General features: G+C 45.2%; 1 protein-coding gene across 2 annotated transcripts in view; it reads right to left on the minus strand.

Annotated features, from left to right (window-relative positions):
* The window catches only part of PASD1 (PAS domain containing repressor 1), a 103929-nt gene extending 96675 nt beyond the window's left edge, over positions 1-7254 (minus strand). The window contains exon 1 of one of the 2 annotated variants that reach the window (XM_038164458.1): positions 7124-7254. The gene's annotated coding sequence lies outside the window, so the exon portion shown is untranslated. Of the gene's footprint in view, positions 1-6010; positions 7088-7123 lie in introns of those variants that run through there. The other variant, XM_038164459.1, reaches the window with a different exon arrangement.
* Between the last annotated feature and the right edge of the window lie 3773 nt (positions 7255-11027).

Genomic DNA, 11027 nt, shown 5'->3' on the forward strand with positions numbered 1-11027 from the left:
CTCCCAAGGTCCAGGATGTGGCGCCCCTGCAGCCCCCCCTGCCAGGACCCTGGTGATGGTCTGGTGTTTCGGACTGAGCTAAGCTGAACATTTCCAGAAGAAGCCACAGAAATTACTGGAGAAGCTGTGTGCAGTCCCAGGAAACCCCCTGCCTCAGCTAACAAACAAGAGGCCGGCTAAAAGCCAAGCATACTCTCCCTCCCTGCAGAGCCGAGTACGGGGAGCTGTGCGAAATCCTGCCCAAAGAAGGGGCTCCCCCCTGCCCCAACTTAAAGTTACAGAAGCCATGTCTGGGCATAATACAGATGATAGGGGACACAGTATTATACAGTCATCCCAAGACAATTTTTTCCTCGGTGGCACAACCCATTGCCTGTGACAGCCATCAATGAGTCTCACATGCTCCCTGGTACCTGCGGGAAATGGAGGGACCTCAGCTCTGTGCCTTGGAGGCTTGTGATTATTGCTAGCATTGGTGGGCTGACAGCCAGGAATTCTACACTGAACCTAGAGCTCTGCCATTGAATGATTTTAATAAGCCATTTAGCTTATGTCCCACCTCCTTTTTCTGATAGCATTTAAACCTACTTTCCTGCCTTGTTTTTCTAAGCTGTAATTTCTTAAGCTCTAAGTCAAGGAGTCATCTCTCTACCTCTGACTATTGCGGATTCCCTTGCGGGGAGCCACAAAGTTGGGGATCTGCTGGAGCTCACTGCAAGCATATTTTGTACAGCCTCCTCATTGCAAAATGCATATTGTAATTGACAGCCTTCAAATCCTATGCATGATCTACTGTCCCAGATTCCAATCGCGTGGAACTTCTCATGCAACCACACGAAAGACAATAATACCAGCAAACACCTTCTGCCTGTGGAGCACTGCATAGGTGACAGGACAATTTTAGGGGAACAAAGATACTCTTAAGAATTACAAAATGCCATGGAGGAGCAGTTGTTAAAAGAGGATATAAAGGCCTGTGAAGAGGAAACAATTCCCAGTGTTTAGCATTGAGCTTTATTGCCCCATAAAACTCAGCCCTGTGCCCCATATGCTGCAGTGTTATCTGAAGAAACTGCATCTACAATTTAATGTTTACACGCATAAATACTTTTGTAGCACAAAGGTTGCCAAAGATCAAGGACTTGATTCAGCAACAGACTTAGTTTAATATTAAGCAGCACTTCCATCAACATGATTATTTATCTACTCCAATTCAAGGAACTGCTACGCACTTTGGCCAAATGAGACCAAAATGAGGAATTGTTTCTGAAAAACATGTTATGCACAGGTGAAGTCTCACTTGCAAAAAGAGAGAGAAACCTAGGATTAATACACTGCTTTTCTACACAGAGGCATGAAGAGACAGTCATGTGTAATGGAGCAACAGGGAAGAACAACCCAGGGCTGAACACCAGCGGAGGAGGCGCAGGAAGGTGTCAGCAGAAGCGGGGGCCTGCACCTCCTTCCTGCCTCTCCAAACCCATCACAGAGCCCATGGACTATGCTCACACTGCTGCAGATGAGGTTCCAGTGGGGTCTCTAGGTTAGGAACTGGCATCTGGCGGCACTGGAAACACAAAGAGATAACCAAGAGCCTCCTTTTATGCTACCTCCACAGCTCCCATCCATGAAAGCTTTGCTGAGTCCAGTACTGTTGACCAAGTCTAGTTCCCCTTTTCTATAGAAGAAAATCCTCAGATTTGCTTCCAAATCTGTGCTGCATTTTTAAGCAACGTGCAAGGACATGTTTTCTGACAAATTCCATGTCACTTCTGTTCCTCAGAAGTCCTATTTTATCATTGCTCAGGAATAAAGGTCTAGAAGACCTGGAACAGACACACAGATGGAGTTTTATCAGCTAAATTGATGCCTGTTTAGGTTTTTAGCTTTCTCTGTGCTTCTGAGACAACAATTTCCAAGGGATAACTGTGTTCTTGAGAAAAGCAAACTCCAAATTTCACTTTGGGTAGAGCCCCAAGGTGGCTTAGCCTGTCTTTCTGCCCACCTTCACTGCATGCTGTAAGCAGATTACTCGCAATATGACAGATTTAGCAAAAGTGACAGTTGCTTGCTGTCCAATATCATTAGCCTGCCTGCCACAAGAGCTCAGACATGGTGCTCCATTCTCTAACAAAATCAGCTTATTAATAACCATACAGCCTGGCACAGTATTTTCCATACAGCTGAAGTAGGGCTTTGAGCAGGGGAGTTCCCAATTCACAACCTAGGGAGATTCAAAATTGAATTCTAACTAAGATGAAGTCCAAACAGCAAACAGGTTCAATGGACTAGCATGTCAGAGGGACTAGGACAGATAAGCATCTGTGCTTGCCTCTATTACTCATCCTTCATTACCTTTATTACTCTGGTCCCTGAGTCTCTGAAGGGAATGGTAATCTAATAAAAAGGTTACCTGAGTCAATGAAAACAATGCAATTCATTGGTGTGCCTTGGGCTCAGCTCCCCAAGGAATCACTATCTTCTTTTCCCTGACAGGGCTCAGCACCTTCCCCAAGGTGCTCTGTGGCAGCAGGTAAGGACCACACTGCTCTTCCAGGTAGACAGAGAAGGATGCAAAGGAAGAGGAAGACCTCTGCTTCTAATGTACAGGTGTTTGTGTTACAATGTTAAAACAAGTTTGGAAGTAATCCTCCGTTGATTCCTGCAACAAAATACTTCAGCTAGAAAAAAAAAAACAACCTGGCATAGTCCATGAGGTTGTTGCAAACCATACTATTTGTAGTAAAGTCTCCCTTTTTATGCTAAAACTTCTAGTCAAAGAACAAAACCAATTTCAGTGCTGAAAAAGAATCCCTACAACTTCCCATTTAAAGCCAGGCAGGCAAGATCGTGTTCTGAACCTCCGCCTCCCCTGCTATACAAACCATGGACCTGCACGGCGGCAGCACCTCCCACATAGCACAGCCCCGGTGAATGATTTCCCAAAGCTCCTCACAGTAATCCCAAGAGCAGGTAATTCTGTAATAATTCCAAGGGAAATGTTTTTGTTTTAACATACACCTGTGGGAAAAGAACAACCCCACTATTTTACAATGAGCTCTTTAAAGACATCCTGGGAAATTTTCCAAGAGCAACACTGAAACGGAAGAACATTTAGGTGTTTACTTTAGGGGCTTATTAGAATGTTTGAAATAATTGTTTGAAATAATTCTTGTCCTCTCTTCCCCACAGAATAAAAGCCTTTATTTTCTTTGTCAATTTGAGAAATGTGGTTCTGATCCTGCTGCTGAGGTTTACTTGTGGAGACTGTCACTGGCTGCAGCTTGGAGCTAAATTCTAAGGGCTCAGCCTGCACCAAAGGCAGCGGGGGGTCAGGGCTGGGAGAGGGCAGGGATCCATCACCCCATCCCAAGGAACTTAAACTGCAAGCAGTGACTGAGTTGCCAGCCAAACCCAGCTCTGGGCCAGCTCAAAGCTAAAGCAAGAAACACAATAGGGTTTAAAGCTATTTTAATAGGGTTTAAAGCTATTTTGATACCCTGAAAGGTTTACAAGCAGCAGAGAGTAATTTCACTGCAAAGTGCATTGAAAGGCTTTACGTTGGTGAGGTGGGATCAGCACCCATTCTCAGAACAGGTACCAGCATCAGGGAGTCAGTGCAGTCCTAATGACCCTCATCTACATCAAAATAACTCTCCTTCAAGAAGGAAGTTATTCCTTGGGCAAAGCATCCCTAGCACTGCTCTTGCTGAGGCATCCAGCTGGTAGGAGCTTTAACCAGGCAGAATTTCCACCATAGGAAAGACTTAGGAGAGGTGCTGACACCAACATATCCTGGCAAGTCAGTGACAAACACAACAAGCCACATCAGCTTGCTTAGAGAGCAGCTCACAGAGTGCAACAACTGTCCAGTGTTCAGACAAACTTGGAGCTGTTTTGCCAACAGGAGGCTTGCAGTTAGACTGCAAATCCCAGCCCCATTCCACATTGTAATGACATTTTAGACTTTTTTATTACCATTTCATAATGGTAATTAAACACAGGCGTGTGCACAGAGAAGTCTGCTTGATATAGGGCAAGGCTTACCATCTGTAGGCAGCAACTGGGACCCTGCAGCTCAGCTGTGAGGCTACAAAAGTTACAAAGCCACCAGCACCTCAGTGATCACTTCAGAAAAGCTATGCAGCTATGTGATATTTCTCTACCTGTGATCACTTATGGCAATCTGCCTGTCTTCACTGATGATTCAATGCTTGGGAGCTCGCAGCATTGCATGGCCTAACCCCATTGCCATCTTTGCCATGCTGGGATCTTCTCCTGATCTTCTCCAGGTGACAGGGTGCTTCTGCAGCACAGAGAAGCCACCTCCCCTGGGTTATAGCCGCATCTGCCACCAAAATGACATTTCATCAGCTCATTTCTCCTCCCGGGGTCTGAGTCCTGGACACTGTGGCCAACAGCCCTGGCTGTCCCTGCCACATCCCTCCCAGGTTCCTGGGTGGGGGTACAAAACATCGCAGGTAAAAATCTCCCTGCAAAACTTTAACAACACACCAGAAGCCCTAGAAATGGGCAGATGCAAAAGAAGTGGCCACCACACATCTGAACTACCCATGAGCCCAGAGGTCCAGTGTGGCAACCAGTCCTTGTGCAGCTCCCTTGAGTCTGGAGCGAGAGACTTTCCTCAGGTTAAGCCCCTGTGTTTACATTCATCTCCTCACAAAAAGGCCACTCAACCAGTCAGGGACCAGCCAGATCTATGGGCCCACTGGACTCAAGCACAGCAAGAGAAAGAGAACAAAGATGAAATAGGATATAGGATGTGGGCCCTGGCAGGCTGCTGTTCCAGCTGAATATCACAAGGAACAAATGCAAAAGCCAAAGTGACAGGAATTGTGACATCAAGTGCCTTTTAGACAGTAACAAAAAGAGTCTAAAAATTGAGTACAAGAGATTCTCAGTCTCAGGGGAATACGAGCCTGTATCTCATACCAACTGATTTTTCTGTTGCACAGTTCATTTCAGGACAACGCTCACCCTCACAATGCCAGTCCCATGGCCCGAGGCTGTTCTGGATTCAGACACCTGACTGTTCAGGAGTAAGCATTTCTGTTTGTGAATAATTCAGATCCCTTGCTTATTTAGGTTCATTCGGGCTCCATTTCTTGCTGTTGGAACCTTTTGAGTTCACAGCTGCCTGTGCTGTGGATGCACAGCCCCTCCTCACAGCGCTTCTGTCTCTGTAAGAGACCCAGTTCCCCCAGTAGCTCTCAGGTACTTGAAGCACATACAGTACTCACAGTGCAAACACAGCTTCCACAATATAACCCTGAAAAGCTCAGGCATTCCTTTTGTTCATCTTGCTGCAAACCAAGGTTACTTTCTGCTCTGAGACGCACATTTGACAGTAGCTCCATGAGAGTGCTACGCATATGAGTAACTCTTCCATGACAGTGGCAAGCACATCCAGACCTACAGCCCCAGTCTTAAAAGGGACACAGACATCCAGCACTCATGGACACAATTATCCAGCACGCACTCATCAGTCAACATGAGCACTTGCACTCGGACAAGCAAACACAGCAACTGTGCTGCAAACAGGTACAAGTCTGCAAGTGCAAGAAACAATAGCAAGTGCAAAGAGCAACAGCAAAGCCCCAGCAAGGTACATTTTGAATAGTAACAGCACCTGGATCATTCGATATAAAGCATTTTCACTGCCTGAGCACAGCCTTCTCCCACAAAATATTATTACCACTATTAGAGGAAAGCCATTGTGGCTTTAGCACAGCTTATTTTTAATTGTGTTTGAGACATGTTAGACAAAAACAGACAAACAGCACAGACAAATTACAGAGCTGTTTCACAAAGCAGCAATATCCTAAAATTATCTATTTCAGGTAAGGTGCTGAGTGTTTGCTCGAGGTACCATTGCCTGCACCGACATCTCAGTCACTAATGCTGCAGCCCCTGTTCAGCACTGCACACACTGACACCTGCGTGCGCACCCCAACACACAGCCCCCCCGAGGAACACGTCCCTGACTTACCCTTCAGCCAGCCAGCAGCCCCAAACCCTCTGAAAGCTCCTGCAGAAGAGTTGACAGAGTTTCACCTCGTTACCCAGCGAGGGCGTTATATAACCAGCACCATTTCTGCAGGCAGCGAGGATGCACCCCGCGCACATCCCTCTCCTCCCCATCCCACACGGACACAGCTCCCAACAACAGCGGTGCCACAGCCAGCCGGGGGGGCAAGGTGGGCTACGGGCTACTTGTGGAAAGCAAAACTAACGGTTTCAAAGAAAGTTCAAAAGGTGCCTGATGTTTATTAAGAGGCATTGCTACTATGAAAGGAAGTGGTGCAATGGTATAATGTTCCTTAGCCCACTGAAAGCAGCTTGGCCTAGATTTTCCTGTACCATTTGATGTGACCATTCATGCAAACAGGAGTAAAACTTTCTCTTTGCTTTTAATTAAGCAACAACATCACAACAACAAAAAAGAATGAACAAGTGACATATACAAAACACCTTTTTTGCTGTCATCTGGGTCTTCTGGGCTACTGTCAGACAGAGAATATGCAGGAATCAGCCCCATTGATTAAACTATTATTAGCAGCAAACAAACAGATGTGTTCAGCCAAAGACAGGACAAACCCCATGCCCTGTACTTCAGGACTACAAACAGAAAACCCCCATTATTTTACCAAAAGTTTACTTGTTTTTTAAGCAAAGCATTCTCTAGCACAATGTGCAGAAGCAAAGTATACAGCATTTCAACATGCAGGCATTAATATAAAGAAATATAACATTATTGCCTCTGCTCTCTTCCCACAGACTAAACCTCATCAGCTTCAGGTCCTGTATCTGCAATAATTCTAAACAAAATGTGGTTCATAGTAATTCAGGACATTCTGGTATCCACGAATCACTGGCAGACACTCTATGCAGTGGACAAATGCATAGGGGTTGTAGCTTTAGGACAGACATAAAACTCTTATGTAAGCCATAATCCTCTCACAGACTCCTTATTCAGTGATTTTAAGAACAGCGCCGTAGAAGCCTGCTGGCATTCCAGTGGCTTTTAAGCAACTTGAAAATGGGGAGACTCCTGTCCCACCCCCTCCCTGACACCGGTGCAGCTGTTGGTACCCAGACCTACCTTGCAGGGTTTGGGCGCACAGAGCATTGCTGTTCACCAATATTTTGGTCCTCTGCAGAGCTGCTGCTGTTGCTCTCAGTGCTGAGTGAATCACCGGGATTAATCTCCTGCAGAGTTCACTGAGGCTAATGATAATCAAGTTAAATTTACACTATATGATCAGAGTTTAATTAGGTACTGTTATACAAGTCCTATTAATTACAGCGGTAATACCCTTACGAAATGCAGATGAGAGGGTGGGGCTGTGGTCAGAGGGGGCTTGGCTTCAGATGAATTCAGGAAAAATCCCCATTAAAATGCTCTGTGTGTCCCTTCAGTTACCTGCTCGCCTCTGTCAGTGCTCAAGATGAAACAAAAAGCTTCAAAAAATTATAATCCTACAAAATGTAGTAAATCTAGAAGATTAAAGACCTCCTACATGCCACACTATCACTTCCTATTTACACCGAGAAGCAAGAATTCCATTTTAAACCCCAATGAGATTCAGTCATTATTAGCTTGCACTGCTCAAAATCCTACACAGAGAAGTCCCAGGTGATGGAAGTAATCTATTTTGCATGGAGATAAAGATAGGCAGGTCTTCCTAACATTAAAAAAGTAAGTTCCTCTTTTCCTTCCCTAGTTTCCTCCTCTGGATGACCTGTTGGGTCAGAGCAGATGCCAGCTTGTGCTTGGCATTTGCCTTGTACAATCACAGCCTCCCCTTGGACACAGACCCATATGCCCAGGCATCTCCTCTCCGTGCCCCTGCAGCACTTGCAGGGTGTGGGGAGAGGCAGCTGATGTGAACCTCTCTGTGAGCTACATCACCTGGAAACTGGGATGTCTCTGCCAAGGTGCAGCCAGGGAAACTCTGGATCCCAAGTGCAGAAGCAGACTCCAGGTTTCAGTACTACTCCAGGCAGTAGTAGCTCCATGAGGAGACATTGCACAGCGTGACATTCCAAGCCCCAGGAAAGGTCTTTGCTTCTGCTAAATCTTCTCTGAGGTTCCATAGAAAGATCAAAGCTTGTGCCATGTGGCTTCCATTAGCATTTGCTCCATATGCTGTTGGATGGCTTTAGTGAAACCTGCCAGAGAGCGTGTGCTGTTACTGCTACTCACGTGGAAACACCAAATCCTTGCACCCACGTGGTCCCAGACACAGGTAAGGGTCTTTTCTTCACTAAGTAAATCCGCAACACAGAGTGAGGCTTGTTAGCCAGAACAGATGCTGTTCTCGAACACAGACACCTGTGTGAGCCTCCTGTGCCCAGGTTCCCTCTCTGCAAAGTGCTTGCTCATTCGCAGGAGAAGACCTGGTACCTTGCCATTTCTGCCACTGCAGTTCATTTAATTAAAAACCCAAAAGATGGGAGCCACATTTCCTTCTTCCTGTAGGATTTGTCACCCTCTCCCCATCAGACAGCAGCAAATGAGCACGCCTCAGCACTCCCACTTTGCACAAAACACATGGAAAGCAGCAGTATGTTACAGTAGGCTGTACTAGACATTAATTACCAAGCCCTGCCAGCTATAATTATCTTGTTGAATTCTGGTTATAGACACTATATTGGCCCTTTACAAAAAAGCCTGGAGGATACAGCCACATGGGATCCAGGAGGGAAGTCCTTTTCTGGAGCGTACTCTAGGTCCCACCCCACCACTGCAGACAGCCAAACCGTTCATGGAGTTATTCTGATGAAATGGCAATTTCAAAGCAGCCTGCGTGGTCCTGTGTGTGTACTCAAATCCCCCTCTCTGTCCCTTGATGGACAGCTCTTCTGGGGACACACAGGAACTGAGGCAGGAGAGGGAGATGATGGTTTCTGGACAGTTCCTTGCTCTGAAGGCAGACTGAGGTAGGCTTCTGGCCCATACATTTCCCTCACAGTCCAGATGTGTATTCTCTAGAAGACCCTTAGTCTCTCCCACACCTGGGAGTTTGGCCAAGACTATGAAAGGACCTCTGGAAGGACAGGGCTGGCAGAACACCTCGGATCCCTTGCTGGGATTTTTGCTTGATTTGAGCACAAAGGACTCGCTACTCCCCATCATTCCTTGTGCATTCCTGGCTACAAAGTATAGCTGGGACCAGGACATCCCCCAAAAGCCATACCTTGAGGACCTCCACATGTGCATTTCAGCGTAGCAGCACTCTGAGGAGACAGGCACTAGGCTTTGGCCAAAGCCTTCAGCCTTTTTTCTGCAGTTGTGACACTTTTTGGTCCTTCACTGCTGAGAACGGCATTTGTGACACACTAATGGGAGCACAGCAGTGCTCCTGCAGCAAGGCTTTGATTTAGGAAGCAGAGCTGCTCAGCCCACTCTGCTCTTGCTGATGTAGTGACCTGGTTTTGTCAAGACTGTTTTTCTCCTTTTGTCTTTGATGTCATTTTGGAAGGCAAGTCATGAGAATTTCATGGAAGCATTGACTCAAAAGTTGGACTAAAACAAAGCCAATCACAATACCATTATAAATGAATGAGGTGCAATTTCCCCTTAGAGGATTATTACACTATTTAGGGTTCTAACACATTTATTTCCACAGTTTAGTAATCACTTTCATGCTTCTCATCGAAATATAATCCATTTATATTTTAATGTAACAAGTTACAAGGATTATCAGCTCAAAATAAATATACTCTTCCCCTAAAGCATTTAAACAGCCTCTACACTTTCTGAAGATCTTACTTAATGAGCAGACACCTACAAATGAACAAGGAAACTAATACTGTGTTGTATGGAAACCATCAAACTGCAAAATACATGCTGCTTAAATTACTTTTCTGTGAAATTAAATATTTTTCAGAGCACAGATTTTTACTTTGAAATTACTTTTATCATGAGAAGGCTTTGGAAGTCTTTGAGACTGCCTTTTGGATTGGCAATTTGTTTACCTTGCAGTCTTAGATTTGGAATATTACATTCAGCTCATGCATGGGACTATGTCAAATCAACACATCACTCATGAAAATCAAAGCAATAAAAGCTGTCAATAACAGCCAAGAGAAATCCACCCAAAAGAAAACCCTGCCTGACTTGAACTTAGGTCAGGCCTAGTGCTGAAGTGCCCATGAAACCATGTCCATCAAAGCCAACTGAAATCCACTCTGTCAGAGAAATGTAAAAATCTCTCTTGGCTTACTGGCCTGCAGTGAGTCACAATATTTTTTTTTTTGCAGTTGTCTGGAGATGGGATGGGAGAAAGTAAGTATTACTTGTCATACCAAAGACATTCCTTGCCTATTCACAGAGCTGCCCAACATATTTCTGGCAGAATTCTCATGTAAGCTTCTGGTTCCCACTGCACTTGCAACCATAATTCTGACTGAGCTGTGAGGCAGGAGTATGAATTACCCTCTGGAGTCTTCAGTCTCTGAGCTTCAACATATAGTTCAGTTTCCCAGTTCTGCCAGTGGTGGTGTTTTTCTTCCTTCCATATGCTGCATCTGCTCAAAGCGTTTTTCTCCATAAGAAAATGTGAAATTAATGGTCTAGGTTGCTTTTATCTTTCAGTTTTGCAGATGTATGTTTTCTTAACCCTTTGCTGTACAGATCAGTCACTTGCACTTCTGCAGATTCACCTATCAAGAAGTCCATTCACAGAAGCACAATTGCTTTGGAGAGTTCCAGGAAAACAGAAGTGCTGCAAAATCTCACAAACCCTTTTAACAGGAATCCATAGATAGCCTGGCCTTAGGGTTATACAGAAAGAGGCTTTCAGCTCTGGCTGGCAAAGAGAATAGAAATGTCTATTGTGCAGCCTCGGCTGCAAGTACAGGCCATCCCTAGGGAAAGGTGAAGGGAGGAGATAATTATGTGTCAAGCTTTTTATTGTTCCTAGAAAATCAATCTCAGGAGTCTTCTCTTAGTTAAGTACCAGTTATCCCAATATCTGCAAGGCAGTGTTTTGTGAGCAGTG

Source organism: Motacilla alba, chromosome 4A (genome assembly GCF_015832195.1).
Source record: "Motacilla alba alba isolate MOTALB_02 chromosome 4A, Motacilla_alba_V1.0_pri, whole genome shotgun sequence".
Lineage (NCBI taxonomy): Eukaryota > Metazoa > Chordata > Aves > Passeriformes > Motacillidae > Motacilla > Motacilla alba.